Source organism: Ceratotherium simum, chromosome 1 (assembly GCF_057802395.1).
Source record: "Ceratotherium simum simum isolate JZ-2026a chromosome 1, ASM5780239v1, whole genome shotgun sequence".
In the NCBI taxonomy this organism is placed as follows: domain Eukaryota; kingdom Metazoa; phylum Chordata; class Mammalia; order Perissodactyla; family Rhinocerotidae; genus Ceratotherium; species Ceratotherium simum.
In genome coordinates this window covers 98526449-98544196 of record NC_141900.1, presented here as the reverse complement: position 1 = coordinate 98544196, position 17748 = coordinate 98526449, and the positions used below count along the sequence as shown (strand labels likewise).

At 39.7% G+C, this 17748-nt stretch overlaps 1 protein-coding gene across 4 annotated transcripts in view; it reads left to right on the top strand.

The window, feature by feature from the left end:
• The first annotated feature begins 521 nt into the window (after window positions 1-521).
• Window positions 522-17748, top strand: part of TCAF1 (TRPM8 channel associated factor 1) — a 48881-nt gene continuing 31654 nt past the window's right edge. For 2 of the 4 annotated variants that reach the window (XM_087432085.1, XM_087432103.1), the window contains exons 1-2: window positions 523-665; window positions 12669-12967. The gene's annotated coding sequence lies outside the window, so the exon portion shown is untranslated. Of the gene's footprint in view, window positions 666-12668; window positions 12968-14994; window positions 15131-17748 lie in introns of those variants that run through there. The other 2 variants (XM_004430657.3, XM_087432096.1) reach the window with 2 other exon arrangements.

Here is a 17748-nt window from a genome sequence, read left to right as displayed (position 1 = left end):
ACACCTTCTTGTTTCATTTAATTTCTAAAACAATACGTGTGATATTTTAAAACAATTCAGTGGTTATGAAGATAAGTATCCAAAACCAACTTCTTCACTCTTAGCCCTGCATCTTACATAAGCGATGCAAGATTGTTTTCTTCTTATAGGAATGTCATCACACGCTTCATTTTGATGCAACTTGATTCTTTTAACCAAAAATATATCTAAGAACCACAGATTTAACTCGTCCTTGGAAATAATTGCGCATTATCTTATATAAAAATATATTATTATATATCAACTGCTCATTTGTTCATAAATAGTCTCGGGGATTTATTTTTCAACCAATTGCCCTGCCGCACTCCCGGGGCGGGCGCCGGGGTCTCCATCCTGGATGAAGGGCGGCATCTTCCAGCAGAAACCGACACAAAGCGCGCCTCTGCGGTCCGGCGGCGGCTGGCCAAGCTCCGCCCCCCTGCCGCAGCCGCCAATCAGCTCCCGGGTCTGCGCCGTCCTGGGCTCCCCTCTCCCCTGGCCGCCTGCGGCTTTCCAGGTCCCCGGCCTCGTCCGCCGCCCAGTCCCTTCTCGCCTGGGCAGCCCCTTCCCCTTGGGAACTGCCGCCGCCCCCTCCTAGCCAGTCCTCTCTGCCGCGAACCCGCGCTGCAGGTAACAGCGGGCCAACGGTGAGTGGAGGTCAGCGATGGATTCTGGACCAGGAGAGGCCTGGCGGTGACACAGGCCACAGCCCAGAGCGCGGGGTGTCCGGGCGGGGAGAGGGGGCGACATGGTGAATGCCCGGGGAGACTGCCTGTGCATTTGTATAGGGTCGGGAGGGGTGGGGACTGGCGTGGGTCCTCTGCGTGTCGCCGAGGGGAGGGTGGCAGACGTGCTGCGCGGAGGATCGCTTGCTGTTTACCTCCCGGATGCTTCTCTGGTGTCTCCCCGCAGCTCGGTCTCTTTCCTTTTTGCCGCACTGTTATTCACCCTTTCTTGTCAGGAGGCGATGACCCCCTATTTCCTTGTGATTTTCTTGTGCTCCGCAGGGAGCCATTGAGATTTGAGCTAAAAGGAACCATGGAGGCGACGTCATCTCACCTCCTGGGGGCCTTGCTCTTTTATTCTTTGGGGGTAGCTTGCCTCTGCAGAACCCCCTAGCTGAAAGGGCTCACCTCCCCAAGTGCCCTCCGCGTCCACGGGCCCTGAGAGTGTCCGTGGTGGGGGAGGGAGGTGCGGCGTGCGGGAGGGGTGGTGATGGGACGGGGTGCGGGGAAGCAGGCGGAGCGTTCAGTCTGGAACGCATTAGGCCTGAAGCACCAAGTGCTGGATTATAGTTCCCAGGTAGACAGACCCGAGCTGGCCACTGAGTGGGCTCCACCTGCAGTGGAAGGAGATGGCCTTAAGTATAGGAGAAAAAGATTTCCGAATGGGATAATCGTGGAAACTTCTTGGAAGAAGTGCAGATCTAATTAGATATAAAGGACAAAATGTATCTGTCTAGCTGACCGTCCGTCCATCCATCCATCCATCCATCCATCCATCCATCCATCCATCCTTTCATACTACAAACTATTTATTTGTCAATTGACTTCATTTAAATACTCTTTCCTTTTTTTTTGCTTTGATTTTTAAAAATTTATTAATAAAAAGTAGATAAAACATCTAAAAACAGTCTAAAGAATAATGAATTGAATGCCTGACCATCCCCTAGGTCAAGAAATAGGACATTGCAGTACCTTAGAAGGCCCCTGTGGGTCCCAACTCTGGCCCATCCTTCTCCCTTCCTTGAGAGGTGACATTTCTCCTGATTTTAATCATTTCCTTGTTTTCTTTATAGTTTTACCATTTGTGTGTGTGTTCCAAAAACATGTGTATGTGTTGGCTTTCCCTATTTTTTGCTTTCATATTAATAGCATTAGATTGCACATATTCTTAAGTTTTTGAGATTCATCCTTGTTGATGCTTCCTTCATTTCCATTGTTTATGGTATGAATATACTATAATTGATCTATTCTACTGATGATAGACATTTTAGTTGTTGCCAGTTTGGGAGATGTATGAATTATCTATTGAGGTGTAACAAATCACCCCAATACTTAGCAGCTTAAAACAAAACAAAACAAAAAACCCTGTTATCTCACAGTTTCTGTGGGTCAGGAATCCAGAAGGAGCTTAGCTGGGAGTCTCTGACTTAGTATCTCTTATAGGCTGTAAGCAAGGTGTTGGCTGGGGCTACAGTCATTTCAAGGCTGGGGTGGAGGGAACCCCTTCGCAAGCTCACTCACATGACTGTTAGCAGGCCTCTTGGCCTCGCTGGCTTTGGTTGGACACATCAGTTCTTTGCCACATGGGCCCCTGAATAGGAGCCAGTCACAATATGGAAGCTTGCTTCCCCCAGAGTGAAGGCTCCCAGAGAGAAAGAGAAAGAGAAGGATGAAAGCCAGATACTTTTTGTAACCTAATCTCAAAAGTAGCATCCCATCATTTTTGCCATCTTCTATTCACTAGAAGTGAGTTCCAGCCTACACTCAAGACCATGAGTAGCAGGGAGGCAGGGATAATTGGGCGCCGTTTTAAAGGCTGCCTACTACAGGGGATATTAACAAGTAATGTTGTCCTCTAACATTCTTGTACATGCCTTCTGGTTCACATGCACAGGTTCACACTGTTCCCTACATACCTAGGTGTGGAATTACTGGGTTATAAAATTTGTGTATGTTCAGCTTGATTAGGTTATATCCAAGCTGTTTCCAAAGTGTCGAGCCAGTTTGCACTGGTTCCAGCAACAGATGAGAGTTCCTGTTGCTCCACATACTTGTCATAACTTGGTATTATCATATTTCATTTTTAGCCAGTCTGGCAGCATGAAATAGCATTCCATTGTGATTTTAATTAGCATTTCTCCAATAACGAAAAGTGGTGACCATCTTTTCATATATTGATTTGTGCTTTCTCTCTGTGAAATTCTGGTTCCTGTCTTTTACTCATTTTCATATTGGGCTATCTTTCTTATTGACTCAATGGAATGCTTTCTTTATATAATCTGGATGGTCATCAATCCTTTGTTAGCTACATATACTGCAAATATCAGCTTTAAGTTTGGTGCTTAGCTTTTCTTTCTCTCTATGTCTGTCTGTTTCTTTCAATGAACCAAGTTTTAAATTTTAATTTCAAGTTATCAGTATTTTCTTTCATAGCTTTTCTTGTTTGGGAAAATTGTTTCCTCAAGAAAATAAATTAATTTTACTATATTTTCCTCTAAAAGCTTTTATAGCTTTGTGTTTGGCAATTCGTCTTAATCCACCTAGAAATTGATTTTTGTGTTGTTTATTCCATATGAATAATCAGTTGTCCCAGCACCAGTGATCTGCATGAATCAAGTTTTCCATATATGTATGAATTTGTTTCAAGCTCTCTACTCTCTTTTGTTATCTATTTGCCTAACTCTGCACCAATACTAAATTGTTTTTAACTACTATAGTTTTATAATAAGGCTTGAAATCTGCCAGGAAAGATCCTCCCGCCTCTTTATTCTTCTTCTTCAAGAGTATTTTAGCAATTCTTGGACTTTTGACTTCCCATATAAATATTTAAATAAACTTGTCAAGTTCTCCAAAACAAGAAACAAACAAGCAAACAAACCAACCTGCTGGAATTGTGATTGATATTGCATTACTTCTATGTATCAATTTGGTGAGAAATGTCTTCTTTAGGATGTTGAATCTTTCCATCTATGAACTTGGTATATAATGCTATTTACTTAGCTCACTTTTAATGTTTTAAATGTATAATGTTGAATAATGTAGTATAATGTTGAATAAAAGTAGGGAGGGTGATTTTGTTTTATCCTTAATACAATAGAGAGAAAGATTTCACTATATTAACTTTAAATATTGCATTTGCAGTGGTTTTTTTTATAAATGTCTTATCCCATGATAAGAAAGTTTGATTCTTCTTTTGGTAAACACTTTTATTATGAATAGATGTTTTATTGAATGCTTCTTCTATAGTTATTGATTTTCTCATATAATTTTTCCTTTAAATATGTTAATATGGTGAAGTATAGTATTCAATTTTTAATATTAAATCAACTTTACATTCCTGGAATAAACCCTCTATGGTAAATATGCAATAACTTTTATATATAGATATAGATATGAAGATAAGCACTAGATATTTGCATCTATATATTGGAATTGAGATTAGCCAGTAATTATCCTCTTTGGTACTAACATTATCTGTTGTTGATATCATCTCATAAAATAACATGAGTAGTATTCTCACTATTGCTATTCTCTGGAAGAATTTGTGCAAGATTAGAATTACTTGGTCCTTGAATATTTCCTCAAATCACAGCAGAATCCTCAGGGTTTGGAGTTTACTTTGTCAGAAGATATTAAACTTCTTGGTTCAGTTGCTTTAAGAATTATAGGACTATTTAGGTTTTCTTATGGAGTCAGTTTCCATCAATTGTATTTTCCAAGATATTTAACAATTTCATATATATATATATATTCAAAATTAATAGAATAAAATTGTTCATAATATCCTCTCATTATCTGTTTAAATATTTCAATCATCTGTTGCTATGACCCCCTTGTCCCTCTGTAAAACGGGAGGACATGGCACCTGTCCTGTCTCAGAGCTGTATTGTTCAGGAAGGGCCTTTGCCAACAGAAGTCGGACATCAGAAAGGGTCATCTAGCATCGGAAGCGTGTGGAAACCTCATCAAGAACACTTTTGCCAACTCCGAATATACATACATTCATTACTAATATATGTATATTTTCTTTCTTTTTTTATTTTGATTAATTTTGCCAGAACTTGGACTATGTTATTAGCCCTTTCACATACTCACACACACAAAAAACTTTGTCTTTTTTTTCATTAGTTGTTATTTATTTTCTTACTTCTTCCTGCCTTCTTTGAATTTTTCTGCTATTTATTTTGTAAGCTCTGAAGTTATATACTTAGCTCATTAATTTTGAGCTTTTCTTCTTCTGTAAGCTCTTAAGGCTATAAATTTGTATCACTACTTTTTAGCAATATCTCATAAGTGTTGATATGCATATTTTGCTATTATGTAGCTTTAAGTATTTATAATTTCCATTATGGTTTCTTGTTTGAGCCATGAATTTTTTAGAAGGGTGTATTTTAGTTTCTAATCGCTCACATAAAGATTATTTTATTATCTTGTAGTTAGTGTTGCCTAACTAATTCATAATGTAATCAGAGAATGTATGATACCAATTCCTTTGGCTTTGTTGAAGCTAACTTTATAACCTAGCATATAGTCAGTTTTATTTGAGTCCTTAAAAATAATGTGTGGTCTCTAATTATATAATGTCCTATGTATATACCTTTAAAACAAGTGTGTTAATTATGCAATCCAAATCTGCCATATCTACAACAATTTTTTATCTGCTTGAATTATCAATAACAAAAATAGGTATGTTCAAGTCTCTCATGAGATGGATTTTGAAATTTCTCATTGTAGACTTGCTTTTTTTAACTTTACATATTTTGAGGCTATGTTATTAGTGAATTGGGGCAAATTGAAAATTTTATCATAATGTAGGGATACAATATTATGACTACTTATTAATGCTTTTAGTTTTAAATTCCTAATTTGTTCAAATATCAAATCAAGGTTTCCTTGATTGACATTTACCTCATTTATCTTTCTTTCATCCTTTGACTTTAAATCTTTCTGAATCTATGTTTTAAGTATATATGTCATAAACTTACCTGTATTTTTAAAAATCCTGGATTTTTAAAATTATTGTCTGACACTTTATAACTTTTCATTTAATAATTTAGTCCAAATATATTTATTTTGATTAGTAATACAGTTGGATTTATTTCTACCATCTTATTTGCTTTTTATTTCTTCTGATTTATCAGTCTCTTTTATTCCTCTGCCCTCTTTCTTTTTCCTTCTTTTTTTATTTCCCCATTTTACTACTCCTCTTATTTGGATGTTAGATGTTCTAATGTTTTAGGTTGAACGTTTTAGGAATACTCTAGTTGTATAACACACTTAATTCATAACATTTATTGAAATATAATTGACAAATAAGACGAATATATAAGGTATACAATATGTTTAGGTATATGTATACATTGTGAAATGATTACCACAATCAAGCTAATTAACATATCCATCACCTCATATAGCCCATGCCCCCGTGAGAACAATTGTGATCTACTCTCAGCAAATTTCAAGTATATAATACAGTATTGTTAACTATAATCCCTATGCTATACATTAGATCTCCAGAATTTATTCATCCTACATATCTGAAACTTTGCAACCTTTGACCAGTATTTGCTCATTTCCCCAACCCAGCAGCCTCTAGTAACCACCATGCTACTCTCTGCTTCTGTGAGTTCAACTTTTTTAGATTCCAAGTATAAGTGAGATAATACAGTATTTGTCTTTCTCTGTCTGAATTATTTTGAAACTTAGCATAATGCCCTCAAGGTTCGTCCATGTTGTCACAAATGTCAAGATTTCCTTCTTTCTTTATGGCTGAATAAATTCTATTGTATATATACACCACAATTTCTTTATCCATTCATCCATTTGATAGACACTTAGGTTGTTTCCATATCTTGGCTACTGTGACTAATGCTGCAATGAACATGGGAGTATAGATATCATTTCCAGAAACTGATTTCATTTCCCCTGAATATGTACCTAGAAGTAGGATTGCTGGATCATATGGTAGTTCTATTTTTAATTTTTTGAGGAACCTCTATAGTGTTTTCTGTAATGACTATACCAATTTACGTTCACACCAACAGTACAAGAGTTCGCATTTCTCCATATCCTCACCAACACTTGTTATCTTTTGTCTTTTTGATGCTAGCCCTTCTAACAGGTGTGAGGTGATATCTCATTGTGGTTTTGATTTGCATTTCCATGATTAGTGAATTTTAGTACCTTTTCATATACCTATTGGCCATTTATATGTCTTCTTTTGAGAAATGTCTATTCTGGTCCTTTCCTTGCCTTTTAATTGGATTATTTGCTTTCTTGCTATTGAGTTATTTGAGTTCCTTATGTATTTTGGATATTAACCCCTTATTGGATATATGGTTTGCAAATATTTTCTCCCATTCCCTAGTTTGTCCCTTCACTCTGTTGACTGTTTCCTTTTTCCTGTGCAGATGCTTTTTAGTTTGATATAGCCCTACTTGTTTATTTTTTCTTTTGTTGCCTTTGCTTTTGGGGTCATATCCAAAAAATTTATTGCCCAGATCAATGTGAAGAAGCTTTTTCCCTGTGTTTTCTTCTAGTAGTTTTACAGTTTCAAGTCTTATGTTTAAGTGTTTAATGCATTTTGAGTTAATTTTTGTATGTGGTGTGAGATAAGGGTCCAATTTCATTTTTCTGCATGTGGATATCTAGCTATTCCAACACTGTTTATTGAAGAGACTATGCTTTCCTCATTGTGTGTTCTTTGCACCTTTGTTGAGGATCAGTTAAACATAAATGTGTAGGGTTGTTTCTGGGCTCCCTATTCTGTTCCATTGGTGTATGTGTCTGTATTTATGCAAGTACCATGCTATTTTGATTACTATAGCTTTGTAGTATAGTTTGAATTCAGGCACTGTGATGCCTCAAATTTTATTTTTCTGGCTGGACATTGCTTTGGCTATTTGAGGTATTTTGTGGGTCATATGAATTTTAAGATTGTTTTTTCTATTTCTGTGGAAAATGCCATTGGAATTTTGATAGGCATTGCATTGACTCTGTAGATAGCTTTGGGTAGTATGGGCATTTTAACATTATTAATTTTTCCAGTCCATGAACACAGGATGTCTTTCCATTTATTTGTGTCTTCAATTTCTTTCATCAGTGTTTTACAGTTTTCAGTTACAGATCTTTCACTTCCTTGGTTAAATTGGTTCTTGAATATTTTACTGTTTTTGATGCTATTGTAAATGGGATTCTTTTCTTAATTTCTTTTCAGATACTTTGTTATTAGTATATAGAAACACAACTGATTTTTGTATGTCGATTTTGTATCCGGCAACCATATAGAATTTATTAGCTCTGTTTTTTTGGGGAATCTTTAGGGTTTTTTATATATAAGATCATGTCATCTGCAAACAGAAACATTTTAACTTTTTCCTTATCATTTTGGATGCCTTTTATTTCTTTTTCTTGCCTAATTGCTCTGGCTAGTACCATGTTGAAAAAAAGTAGTGAGAGTGAGACCGCTTGTCTTGTCCCTGATCTTAGAAGAAAAACTTTCAGCTTTTCACCTTTGAGTGTGATGTTAACTATGGGCTTGATATATATGGCCTTTATTATGTGGAGGTATATTCCTTCTATACCCAATTTGTTGAGAGTTTTTGTCATGAAAGGATGTTGTATTTTGTCAAATGTTTTTCCTGAATCTACTGAGATGATCATGTGATTTTTACCCTTCATTTTGTTAACACGGTGTAGCACATTTATTGATTTGCAGATGTTGAGCCATACTTGCATTACTGGAATAAATCCCACTTGATCATGGTGTATGATCCTTTTAATGCATAGATGAATTCAGTTTGGTAATGTTTTGTTGAGGACCTTTGCATCTGTGTTCATCTGGGATGTTGGCCTATAATATTCTTTTCTTGTAGTCTCTTTGTCTGACTTTAATATCAGGGTAAGGGTAAGGCTCAAACAATGCAATAACTTTAAAACAGTTTATCTTCATTAATCCCCATCTTGCAGTATGCTATTGTTATTGTATATTTTATTCTTTATATGCTTTTTTGTCCCACAAGACATTATTTTTTTTATTTAAACAGTCAATATTAACTTATATTTGCCCATGTATTTACTCTTTTCAGTATTCTCTATTCCTTCCTACAGTTCTGTGCTTTTATCTGGGATAATTTTCCTTACCTGAAGAACTCCTTTTTGTAGTTCTTACACTGTTATTGGCAACAAATTCTCTCAAGTTTTGTTTATCTAAAATTGTCTTTATTATGCCTTCATGTTTGAAGGATATTTTTGTTGTGCATAGACTCTGAGTTGGCGGATTTTATCTTCTTCTTCTTCTTCTTTTTTTTTTTTTTGACAATTCCATTGTGCTCTGGTTTCTATCATTTCTTTTGAGAAGCTAACTGTATTATTGTTTATTGGAATGGAAAATATTCTTTATCTCTGGCTGATTTTCAGATTTTCTCTCTGAATTTGGTTTTTAGCAGTTTGACGATGACATGTCTGAGTGTAGTTTTCTTTGTATTTGTTCTGCTTGGGGAATGTAGAGTTCTTTCAACCTGAGTTTTGATGTTTTTCATCTCTTTCAGGGACCTTTAAGTCATTAATTATTAACATATTAACTCTTTTCATTCTCTTTCTCCTCCTCTTCTGAGACTCTGATTACACATGTCATAACTTTTTACTATGTCTCATAATTCTATTTTGCCCCTTCTATATCATTTCATCCCATTGGGCATCATCTTTTTTCCCTCTGTGTTATTTTCGGATACTTTGCAATGACCTTTGTCATATTTCATCTATTTTCTGGTCCTTTCTGTCTAATATGTTATTAAAGCCAAGTGTTGAATTCCTGGTTTCAGTGATTATTTTTTATTTCTAAAATTTACATTTTACTCTTTTCTGTTGTAATTCTATACTGAAATTCTCCAGTCTTGTTTCTGTTATTTTTGAGCATATAAATCACAGTTATTTTGAAATCAGTCCTTGTCTAGGAACTCAAATGTCTGAATCACCTGGGAGTCTGTATCTGTTATTTGTTGTTTATCTTGAGTTCTGAGCAGTTTATCCTGATTTTTAGCCTCCCTCTAAATTTTTCATTAGATGCAGGACATCATGAGTGAAAAATTTTAAAGGTTCTGGTTGTTGTTATTGTTTCTTAAAGAAGATTTTTTGGGGTGGGGCAGAGATAAAGGAGCAGCAGATTACTTTCATACTATCAAAAGTTAGTTTTAAGCTTTCTTAGAAGTGGTTTATTTCAAGTTTTTCCTTTCTCCAGGAGCATAGTCCTTATTCCTAAAATGTCATTCTTGTTTATATGCCGTAGGTTTTCTTGTGTCTCGACTGAAAGCAGAGTGTTTTGATAAGAATCATCTACTTTGTTGGGGCTTGACCTCCAGGGCTTTATTCCCAGTACAGTACGGCTACCGAAATGACTGCTCCATTGTCTTAGCATGTTAGCCGCTATTTTCTGCAAGTTTTTTGGGGGTCTGTCCCTGCGCATGTGTAGCTTAGAACTCAGCTATAGTGACTTAAGGGGAACTTGTACATAGATTTTAGATTCACTTCTCTGAGATTTCTTGTTGTGTGCAATTGTGCCCTTTGAGTTCCAGTTGATTTGGTAATCTGGAACCAGTAAGACTGACACTCTCTGCTTGGCCTTAGTTACTCTGCATTGTGAACTGGAAAATGCCCCAAAGGAAAAGGTCATAGTGAATGTGGAGCTCATGTCCTGAGTTTTCCTTCCCTCGGGATTGTAGCTCCTCAAACCCGCTTGTGTTGTTTGCTCTTCAGAGTCTTCCATTATTTCCTGTATTTTGTCCAGCTTTTGTTGCAGTTTTCAGTGGGAGGGTTGTTTCAAACAATGTGTTCTCTTAAGGCCAGAAGTGGAAGTCTCTCACCATTTTGTCTTACATCTCAGATTATTTATCTAAGATTATTTTATTTCTTCTTGAGATACATTCTTTAGAATTTCCTTTAAAGCACATCTGTTGATAATAAATTCTTAGTATTTGTTGGTCTGAAAATAACATTTTTAAGACTTTTAATAGAAGATAGTGCCAGGGTGGCACTAGAGATGAGAAAGCAGGGAGGGTAGCTTTTGAGTAGCAGGGAGGAAGCACGTAAGTAGCTTCCAGTTTTAGACTGTCATGGATGGTGGTGCTTTGAATGTTCTACTACATGTCTTTTGGTGACATGTATATGCATTTCTATTGGGATTTCTATTTCTAAGAGTGGATTTGCTGAATAGTCCTAGTTTTTATTTCAAAATGATTTTTGTAACATTTTAAAAATACAAAATTTCTAAAGAAAAAAGTTACTGGTCAACCCTCCCCACTTCCTGCGGTAGCCAAATATGTCCTTAATTTTCCTGTGCTCAGATAAACATAAACATACAAAAGTAGGATCATCAATTTTTCACTGAAAATACATATTGAGAGCATTCCTCAAGGTATGATGATCTCATCCTTTTTAAGAACCGCATAATATTTTATTTTGGTATGGATTTTTAAAAATTGTTCATTCATTCCTATGTTCTGAGTATTTACAGAACTTAATATCTCAAAAGTTATTTCAGTGCTTTCAGGATTTCCTGGCAGTCTCCATTACTCAGGGCAGAAACTGGAAAGAAAAAAAGAAACTCTAGGGGAAGTAAAAATAAGAAAGTATTTAAAATTGAGCTGGTAATATAGAGTCTGAAACAGAAACAGAGGATAGAACCAGCTGAAATTTTGGGAGATAAAGAAAACAAAAGACTTAAGGGAGAAAATTGAAAGGAAATAGCATGAAGACAAGGAGAAAACTTACAGTGCAGGAAATATGTAATTTGATCAGTTTTTTATATCAATCTGTTTGCTTTGTTGAGGGGTGATCGTAGGATTGCCTTCCTTACCCACATTCATTTGTCTTGTCCATTTACCCATTAAGTGGACATTATGGGACAACCATTAATGGCCACATGAAGTGAAGAATCTAAAGAAGAATAAAACACAGTTCTTGACTTATGCTTCCTTGAGTTGGGCAGTGTGATGAAACCCTGAAGTAACAGCAGATGTGGTACTCCATCCTCTTTACCACTGAATCCACATTCCCGTGGAAGGGCAGCCTGGACACTTGTTTTGTGGTGGGGAGAAAGCTTTATAATAGCCTCTTCCTGAGGACAGTTTGGTCTGGGGACACCTTCTCCTCTGGTACCTGGCCAATAGGGGCCAGGGTGGTGAGGAAACAGGAGAACGTCCAGAAGCCACGAAAATCTTGCAGGCCTTTGGGGCCCGACATAACAAGGGACAAGTGCTTTTCCCCCAGGTTCTCAAGTTGAGCTCACCAAGCTAGATGAGCAGACACCAATTCAAGGCAGGACCTGGTCAGGCATAAAGCCAGGTCCTGGCTCAAATCTCAAGTGTTGGATCCCACTCTTACTTGATTAAAATGAATCAGGACTAGGAAAAAAATCAGGACTAGGAATCATATTCATATATGAAATCATATTCATAGAGGGGTCACTACCAGGTGTTATAGCAAGGATATTTTATGTATTTTCAGTTGATTAAATGTATCTATTTTTTATCACAAAATAATACATACTACTATTGAAATGTTAATGAGGTATACGAAGAAAAAATCTATTTGCTGTTTGAAGTAACTGACTCTAATAGTTTGATGTATATCTTCCATATAATTTGTGTTTATATTAGTATCTAAAAATATTTTTTTAATTTTTCGTACAAAAATGCAGTCAGACTTTCCATTTTACTGCCACGTTAAATGTTTATTAAAAATAAAAATATAAATATATAGTCTACCTCCTGGCAAATATATACAGCTTTAACTCATCCTTAGAAATAACCGTGTATTATTTTATATAAAGATCTATCATTATTTATCAACCACTCCCTTGTTGGTAAATAGTCTCACAGATTTATTTTTTTTCAAATTGCCCTGCCGCACTCCCGGGGCGGGCACCAGGGTCTCCATCCTTAGCGAGAGACAACATCTTCGCGCAGAAAGACACAAAGCCCGGCCTCTGCGGTCCGGGGGCGGCCGGCCAAGCTCCGCCCCCACCGTCGCGACCGCCAATCAGCTCCTGGGTCGGGCCCATCCTCGCGCTGCTCTGCATCTCAGCCCGTCTGCCCCCACACGCCTCCCACCATCGCCTCCACCAATTTTCAGATCCCCAGGCAGCCTGCCCCTTCTCCTTGTCGCATCTCTGCAGAGGAGTCCCTACCCCTCCGAAGTAGCCTGGTGTGGAAATTGCTGGACAACGGGTGAGTCTTGTCCGAACATGGTTTCTGGAAACTGAGCGGGTTCTGGCGCACTTACCGAGTCCGCTGCGGCCCGGGTAGGTGGGAGAGGCAGCGGGCCAGGGTCCCTCGGAGCGCCGGGGAGGAGGCGCCTGCGGGGCTAAGCAAGTGGTCGGGTTTTGGGCCTGAGATCGCTCGGGCCAAAGGAGGCAGATGTTTTTCAAAGAGGATTCCCTGTGGTTTCTGCATCTCTGTTTCTGGTTTTGCTTTTTTCTACCCCTGTGGCTGTTGTTTATTTCGTGCTGCATTTCTTCTCCGTTAACCTAACCGTCAAGAGTCTTATACATTCCTGCCCTTTTTAAAATATTTTTCATAATGAAATCTTTCCAAGATAGATACGTACAGAAAATAATATAACAGATTTATCAGATGCTGACATTTTATCAGCTTTGCGTCAGCTCTGTCTCTCTCTCTCCGTCTGTGCTTCTCTCTTCCTTTCTAAGAAACAAAACCTGACGGTTAAAACCTTTTTCCCCATCAAGTCTCATGCCCCCATCCTTAGAGGTAAATTAGATTGTAATTCTTCTCGCGTATATTCGTGTGCTTTCATTATTTATCTTTATGTACGCCATGCATGCATTTTTGTTTTGAGTTTTAAAATTTTTCATGAAATTTTGAGGTTTTACCTTGCAGTGCTATTCGTCATGGCATTTCAGACCCAAAAGGGGCTTAGCAAGCAAGTCACCAGCCCTCCTTGTTTAGCTGAGAACCTTGAACCTTGGGGAAGATAAAGGACATGCTCACAGCCCTTCAGGTGGTCCTTGAAGGGGCAGGATCTTGAATTCAAGATCTCTTGATTTTGTTCCCAGCGTTTCCTCTATGTAAACCCTGCCCCAGAGCTCACCTACCCAAGTACCCCTATTGATTGCTGTTCGCAGGAGTCAGTTTGGGGAAAGGGGATTCAAGGGAGATGGGGAAAGGAAATACGGCTTAGATTTGGCCCAAAACCCTAGTCAGGATTAAAAGGTATACATTTTCCTGAAACATGAAGTATTGAATCTTAGGACTACTTGAATATTTATTTTAACAAGCACTTATACAGTCTTACTCTATGCCAGACATTGATCTAAGAACTTTACAAGTATTCACTTTCCTAATTTGAACCTTACCATAAATCTGTAATATAGGTACTATTTTTATCATCCCCATTTTACAGGTAATAAAAGTGAGGCAGGGAGAAATTAAGTGACTTGCCCAGAGTCACTCAGCTGGTAAAGTGTAGCACTGACGTCTGAATGCAGGCCATCTGGTGACAGTCTGGGTTTGTAACCACCATACTACCCTGCATATCACATGCTGGAAGCAGAACCTGAGCAAGATGAAGTCACCACACACAGTAGGAACTTACGGAAGGGAGGAGCAACTGTCAACTGATTAACAGAAAGGATTTGAGGAAAGAAAAAGGCTTTGAAATGGACACAGAAGAATAAATTTTAGCTACCTGTTGTTTGTTTAATATATAGTATATCCTTATTTTTCATTTACAAGAGTAACATATAACAGTGCAAACAACGCAGATCTATATAAAAGTTGCCCTCCGGTATTGCTCATGTTAAACAATATTAACAAGTAGAGATGTATCCTTCCTTTGTCCCACCATAATACAAATATACATAGAGCTGTCTTTTATTGTAAAAATAAAAGTATATTCAACAATTTCTACAATTTTTATTTTCCTGTTAGCAATATTTCATATACATTCCTCCGACTGAATGGAGATCTAAGCTCTTCATAAGAACCAAATAATATTACATAGAATGTGTCCTATAGTTTATTCAACCTTTTCCTTATTAATGAATAGTTAGAGAAGTTTACGTCTTTAATGAAACGGCCGTGCACACTACCAGGATGGGGGCCCGCAATGCCTAGCCCACAGAACCGGCGACACAAAGGAGCGCTGTCCCCTCCCAAGCACCGCCCCCTCGGGCTCGGCTCCCGCCCGGGAGGAAGTGGGGAGGAGGAGACTCCTCGGGAGCCCCTCCTCTCTTCCCGCTCAGTCTCCTCCCCGCTCCCTGCTCGGTCGGCGGGGTGCTGCTTGCAGGGAAGCCCCTTCCCCGCCGGATTGTGCGTCCCTCCCTGCACCCAGCCCTGCCCCTCCAGCTGCTCCCTGGAAGTGCGGGCGACCTGGTGAGTGGCCCTGTCCCGGTGCCCAGCAGGCCGGAGAAGGGGCGGTGACGGTGGACTCGGCCTGGGTCTGGGGGAGGGCGGTGCCTGAGGCCGAGGGGGCGCGGGCGGACCTGCGGGAGCTGGCGCCGCGAGGCTGGGGGTGCCCAGACCTGGGACCGAATCCCTCGCTGCTCGCGGCCGCGTTCCCGTTGGTGATTGTGCGCTGCGCTCGGGCCCTGCATCGCTCCTGCCGCATAGCTCCCCCTCGCCGGGGTCTGACGTCTGATGTTTGCTTGCTTTGTGTCGTCGAGTTACGGACAGGCCTGACCTGGAGAAACATCATCTAATCCGCAGCTTGATCGGCTGAGAAGGCTGTAGCCCAGGGAGGAGGGAGGGCTTGCTCAGGGCCATACAGGTAGCTGGTGACTGAGCATCACTTGTCCTACTGCCCTTTGATCTTTGCAAACACGTCCTCGGGGACTGACATCCCTCGCCCACTCGCACTGGCCCCCTGGAGACTGGTGTGTGTGTGTGTGTGTGTGTGGGTGTAAGAGGGGCCGGTGGTCTGTGTACCCCCACCCCACACAGCCCTCCGTACCGGCGGGCCTGGAGCATTCTCTGCCGACCCCAGCTTTTCGCTCGGCTCCTCTCCTCCCCCTGCTGGCCTCCCCCTGCCGCAGCCCCCTCCCCTCCCCTCTGACGTCACCGACATGCTCTTTGCGGCCTGCCTCTGGGCCTGGGGAGGAAAGTGTGGCGTTGGTGAGGGCCTGGAGAGGACAGGAGAGAAAGGGACCCCACGCCAGGACTTAGTACTGACAGCCCCTCGGAGTTAAGAACGTCCTGTCTCGAACGTTGTCCATTTGATAGAATACCCTCTGAGGCAGGCTGATCAACAGCTAGTAAGAGTCAGCAGCAGGATTTTTTTTTAAAAAGAAACCTGTCTTCTCACTCCTGGACTAGTGGTCCTCCATTATGCTGTTCTCCTGGGGGTTAGCTGGTGAGAGAAAGGAGCAAATGTGTGAGAGAGACAGAAAGAGAGACAGAGAGACAGAGCCCCAGGGAAACTCAGGAATTAAGAAGGGAGTGTAGTAACATCGAGATAGGGAATTAAAAAAGCAGTTTTGAGTCGTGCATACTTTTATGGGAATGGGGGAGGGATTGATTCCTGAAGGCGACAGGAGACCCTTCAGAGATATTAGTAATGGTCTGGGGTTTTTTTGATTTAATTATTTTATTGAGGTCATATTGGGTTATAACATTGTGTAAATTTCAGGTGTAGGTTATTATATATCAGTTTCTGTATAGACTGCATCGTATTCACTGCCAATAGTCTAGTTTTTATCTGTCACCATACATGTGTGCCCCTTTACCCCTTTTGCCCTCCCCCACGCCCTTCCCCTCTGGTTACCACTAATCTGTTCTCCTTATCCATGTGTTTGTTTATCTTCCACATATGAGTGAAATCATTCCGTGTTTGTCTGCGTCTGGCTTATTTCGATGAACATAATACCCTCAAGGTCCAGGTCTGTTTTTTCAGCTGGGTGGTTAGTATGTGGGAGTTTGTTTAATTTTTAAAATTATTATTATTTTACTGTCTGTATCCTTCCATGTGCATCATATATTGTTTTAAGTGTATGAAGTAAACCATTTTTAAGTAAAGATAAAATAAATAAGATTGAGCTGGGTATATGTAGGACAGAATGCAAAAGAAGGGGTTGAACCCACCCCAATTCTGGCTTAGTAGAAGTTGATGGACATTGGAAAAGGTAGTGGATGTATAAGGAAAAAGAAACAAAAGGTTCATGGAAGAAAAGCGCATGAAGAAGAGAAGACTATAGACTTGGATGTCTGTGACATTCATCGTTTGACAAGGTCAGGTAGCTATTTGCTGAAGATGTGATCCTCGGTTTGCCCTTATACCCACATCCATCATTCAGTCATCCATTCACGGAGTATCTGTTTATTCTCCTGGGAAATCCGAAGAATAAAACACATCCCTGGACCTCAGACACTTACCCTACCTTAGGGATTTGAAATCAAACTATAATGCAGGATGCAGTAACCAAGATAGACCTGCTACCCACCTTCCCTCCCAAATACATCTCTTAAGGGGAAAACCCTATTTAGGTTCCGTGGGGCTGCTTTGTAAAGGGTTTCAGGCTAGAAGCTTTGTAAGCTCTCTCCCTGAGTTACAGGTTGTGCCTGGGGTACCTTCTGCTTTAGAGGTGCTAGAAAGGGCCAGAATGGGCCCCTTCTAGAAAGCAGGATCTGTGGAAGGAGAACTAAGGGTGAAGAACTTAGGAGGAGAAATAAAAGTGATTCCCCTAGGCAGTGTCCATCTGAGCTCACCAAGCTAGGAGAGCAAACAGATTCAGGCAGAAAGAGGAACCGTTTGGTCTAGAAGTCGTGTTGAAGTCACTGATAGCTGGTTAAAGTGAGAACAGAACCAGCTGCACAGTTCAAGGAACCTCATAGAGGAGGAAATCAGATTTATTGGTGGGCAAATGTGCAACCTGTTGGGAGATGAAGGAAGACATTTAAGGGTGGGGAGATAGGATCAGCTGATCAATCTGATCATTTATATATGCAATCATTTAATGTGTGTTTACTTGATTAAATTTATATTACCTGTGTTACTT